Consider the following 5,277-nt stretch of genomic DNA (forward strand, 5'->3'; position numbering starts at 1 on the left):
CTCCGTTTCATCAGCCTTACCAGCAGAAGAACTCAGGTGGTCGTGGATCTTCCCACCCACCCAACCCAGGTTATCAGAACAAGTCTCAGCCTCAAGCTCCAAGGTCAAATGCTCCGTATCATCGTCCGCTCTCAGAAGTGACTTGCAACAAGTGCCAGCAGAAAGGTCACTACACGAACAAATGCTTCAACCAAAGGCGCCTTCCTCCTCCTCCTCCCGTGAGGTCTTCAAGCAATGCAGTGGTCAAGCATAATCCAAAGCATGCAAAGGTGAACATGATGAATGCAACTCAGGCAGAGGATTCTTCAGATGTGATCATGGGTAACCTTCCAGTTAACTCTATTCCTGCAAAAGTCTTGTTTGATACTGGTGCATCGCATTGTTTCATGTCAAGACCGTTTTTTGCCAAGCATGATTTCACTTCGGAATATTTGGATAGACCTCTAGCAATTGTTTCCCCGGGCAAGCACATGAGTTCTAGTTTGATGGTTCCGAATGTCGGTATCAAGATGGGCGACTATAAATTTCTGGCTAAACCAATTGTTCTTGGTGACTCGGATATTGATCTAATTCTTGGGATGGACTGGCTTTCTCAGCACAAAGCTTAACTTGATTGTGCTGCCAGGGAAATTCAATTGACACACTCTTCTGAGGATGTTATCATCTATGCCGCTCGTGATGAAACCATTCGGTTGTTTTCTCTCAATGAGAAGGGCGATCTAGATGCAATCTCTCAGATTCCAGTCGTTTGTGAGTACCAAGATGTCTTTCCAGAAGAGCTTCCGGGTATGCCTCCTCATCGGCCAGTCGAGTTCGTTATCGATCTTGAGCCTGGAACTGAACCCGTTTGCAAGCGTCCTTACAATCTTGGACCCAAGGAGCTGAAGGAATTGAAGAAACAGCTCGATGAACAAGAGCGTCTAGGTTTGATCAGACCGAGTTCATCTCCATGGGGTTGTGGAGTTCTTTTTGTCCAGAAGAAGGATGGCACGGACCGACTTTGCGTCGATTACCGTCCATTGAACAAGAAGACAATCAAGAACAAGTATCCACTTCCCAACATCAATGAGCTTTTCGAGCAACTCAAAGGTGCTAAAGTATTCTCCAAGCTTGACCTCTGTATGGGTTATCATCAGATTCGCATTCGTGAACAAGATATACCCAAGACAGCATTCAGAACAAGCTATGGTTCTTATGAATATACTGTCATGTCTTTCGGCCTTGTCAATGCTCCTCCAACATTCTCTCGAATGATGAACTTCATCTTCAACCCCTACCCCAATGAGTTTGTCTTGGTGTATCTCGATGATATTTTGGTCTTCTCCAAGAATAAGTCGGATCATGCCAAACATTTGCGATTGGTGCTCGACAAGCTCAGAGAGCAACAATTCTATGCGAAGTTTTCCAAATGTGAGTTCTGGCTTGATGAAGTTCTTTATCTTGGTCACATCATCTCCGCCAAGGGCATCGCTGTTAATCCCGAGAAGGTGTCTTCAATTGTGAATTGGGAACCTCCTCAGAATGTCAAGCAGCTCCGCAGTTTTCTTGGTCTTGCAAGCTATTGCCGAAGATTCGTTGAGAACTTCTCTAAGATTGCAAAGCCTCTTTCCAACCTCCTCCAGAAGCATGTCAAGTATGTCTGGTCGCCTCAGTGTGACGTTGCTTTCAACACCCTCAAAGAGAAACTAGTCACAGCTCCTGTCTTGACTCCTCCTGATGAATCCAAACCATTCGAAGTTTTCTGTGATGCTTCTCTTCAAGGTCTCGGTGCTGTGTTAATGCAAGAGAAGGAAGTTGTGGCCTATACCTCTCGTCAGTTGAAGCCCAACAAAAAGAACTACCCCACTCATGATCTTGAGTTGGCGGTAGTTGTCCATGCTTTGATAACATGGAGACATCTCTTGTTGGGAAGGAAAGTGGACATTTTCACCGATCACAAGAGTCTCAAGTATATCTTCACTCAACCCAACCTCAACCTCAGGCAAACTCGATGGGTCGAAATGATTCAAGAGTACAATCCAAGTATTGAATATACTCCTGGCAAGGCGAATGTGATTGCAGATGCTCTGAGCAGAAAGGCTTATTGCAACAACTTAATTCTCAAGCCCTTCCAACCGGATATTTGTGAAGCTTTCCGCAAGATGAATCTTCAAGTTGTTCCTCAAGGCTTTCTTGCCAACCTCATAGTCTCTCCTACTTTGGAAGATCAAATTCGTGAGGCACAAATCCTAGATACCATGGTGAAGAAGGTGAAACGTGGTATCGACAAGGGCATTCTCAAATACAAGTGCTATCGCTTGGATGACAAAGATACTCTTTTCTTCGAGGATCGAATTGTGGTTCCAAAAGGCGATCTGAGAAAAGTCATCATGAATGAGGCACACAATTTCCTCCTATCCATTCATCCTGGAAGTACGAAGATGTACCTGTTGGGGAACGTAGCAGAAATTCAAAATTTTCCTACGTGTCACCAAGATCTATCTATGGAGAGACTAGCAACGAGGGGAAGGAGAGTGCATCTACATACCCTTGTAGATCGCTAAGCGGAAGCGTTCAAGTGAACGGGGTTGATGGAGTCGTACTCGTCGTGATTCAGATCACCGATGATCCTAGTGCCGAACGGACGGCACCTCCGCGTTCAACACACGTACAGCTCGATGATGTCTCCCACGCCTTGATCCAGCAAGGAGAGAGGGAGAGGTTGAGGAAGACTCCATCCAGCAGCAGCACAACGGCGTGGTGTTGATGGAGGAGCGTGGCAATCCTCCAGGGCTTCGCCAAGCACCTACGGGAGAGGAGGAGGTGTCACGGGAGGGAGGGAGGCGCCAGGGGCTCAGGTATGGATGCCCTCCCTCCCCTCCACTATATATAGGGGCAGGGGAGAGGGGGGAGGCGCAGGCTTGCCCCCTCCTCCAAGGAAGGGTGCGGCTAAGGAGGGGGGAGGAGTCCATCCTCCCCAAGGCACCTCGGAGGTGCCTTCCCCCTTTAGGACTCTCCCTTTTTTTCCTTTATCTTGGCGCATGGGCCTCTAGGGGCTGGTGCCCTTGGCCCATGTAGGCCAAGGCGCACCCCCTACAGCCCATGTGGCCCCCCGGGGCAGGTGGCCCCACCCGGTGGGCCCCCGGGACCCTTCCGGTGGTCCCGGTACAATACCGATGACCCCGAAACTTGTCCCGATGGCCGAAACAGGACTTCCTATATATAAATCTTTACCTCCGGACCATTCCGGAACTCCTCGTGACGTCCGGGATCTCATCCGGGACTCCGAACAACATTCGGTAACCACATACAAGCTTCCTTTATAACCCTAGCGTCATCGAACCTTAAGTGTGTAGACCCTACGGGTTCGGGAGACATGTAGTCATGACCGAGATGTTCTCCGGTCAATAACCAACAGCGGGATCTGGATACCCATGTTGGCTCCCACATGTTCCACGATGATCTCATCGGATGAACCACGATGTCAAGGACTCAATCAATCCCGTATACAATTCCCTTTGTCTAACGGTATGGTACTTGCCCGAGATTCGATCGTCGGTATACCGATACCTTGTTCAATCTCGTTACCGGCAAGTCTCTTTACTCGTTCCGTAACACATCATCCCGTGATCAACCCCTTGGTCACATTGTGCACATTATGATGATGTCCTACCGAGTGGGCCCAGAGATACCTCTCCGTTTACACGGAGTGACAAAATCCCAATCTCGATTCGTGCCAACCCAACAGACACTTTCAGAGATACCCGTAGTGTACCTTTATAGCCACCCAGTTACGTTGTGACGTTTGGCACACCCAAAGCACTCCTACGGTATCCGGGAGTTGCACAATCTCATGGTCTAAGGAAATGATACTTGACATTAGAAAAGCTTTAGCATACGGACTACATGATCTTGTGCTAGGCTTAGGATTGGGTCTTGTCCATCACATCATTCTCCTAATGATGTGATCCCGTTATCAACGACATCCAATGTCCATGGTCAGGAAACCGTAACCATCTATTGATTAACGAGCTAGTCAACTAGAGGCTTACTAGGGACATGGTGTTGTCTATGTATCCACACATGTATCTGAGTTTCCTATCAATACAATTCTAGCATGGATAATAAACAATTATCATGAACAAGGAAATATAATAATAATCAATTTATTATTGCCTCTAGGGCATATTTCCAACAGTCTCCCACTTGCACTAGAGTCAATAATCTAGTTCACATCACCATGTGATTAACACTGACAGGTCACATCACCATGTGACCAACATCCAAAGAGTCTTGGGTTTGATCATGTTGCTTGTGAGAGAGGTTATAGTCAACGGGTCTGAACCTTTCAGATCCGTGTGTGCTTTACAAATCTCTATGTCATCTCCTAGATGCAGCTACCACGTTCTATTTGGAGCTATTCCAAATAACTGTTCTACTTGGAGCTATTCTAAATTGTTGCTCCATTATACGTATCCGGTATCTCTACTCAGAGCTATCCGAATAGGTGTTAAGCTTGCATCGTCGTAACCCTTTACGACGAACTCTTTTACCACCTCCATAATTGAGAAAATTCCTTAGTCCACTAGTTACTAAGGATAACTTTGACCGCTGTCCTGTGATCCATTCTTGGATCACTCTTGTACCCCTTGACTGACTCATGGTAAAGCACACTTCAGGTGCGGTACACAGCATAGCATACTGTAGAGCCTATGTCTTAAGCATAGGGGACGACCTTCATTCCTTTCTCTCTATTCTGCCATGGTCGAGCTTAAAGTCTTAACTTCATACCTTACAACTCAGGCAAGAACTCCTTCTTTGACTGATCCATCTTGAACACCTTCAAGATCACGTCAAGGCATGTGCTCATTTGAAAGTACCATTAAGCGTTTTAATCTATCCTTATAGATCTTGATGCTCAATGTTCAAGTAGCTTAATCCAGGTTTTGTATTGAAAACACTTTCCAAATAACCCTATATGCTTTCCAGAAATTCTACGTCATTTCTGATCATTAATATGTCAACAACATATACTCATCAGAAATTCTATAGTGCTCCCACTCACTTCTTTGGAAATACAAGTTACTCATAAACTTTGTATACACCCAAAATCTTTGATCATCATCAAAGCATACATTCCAACTCCGAGATGCTCACTCCAGTCCTCAGAAGGATTGCTGGAGCTTTGCATACTTATTAGCATATTTCAGGATAGACAAAACCTTCCGGTTGTATCACATACAACCTTTCCTCAAGAATCGTCGAGGAAACAATGTTTTGACATCCTATCTGCAAGAT

Source organism: Triticum aestivum, chromosome 6B (assembly GCF_018294505.1).
Source record: "Triticum aestivum cultivar Chinese Spring chromosome 6B, IWGSC CS RefSeq v2.1, whole genome shotgun sequence".
NCBI lineage: Eukaryota > Viridiplantae > Streptophyta > Magnoliopsida > Poales > Poaceae > Triticum > Triticum aestivum.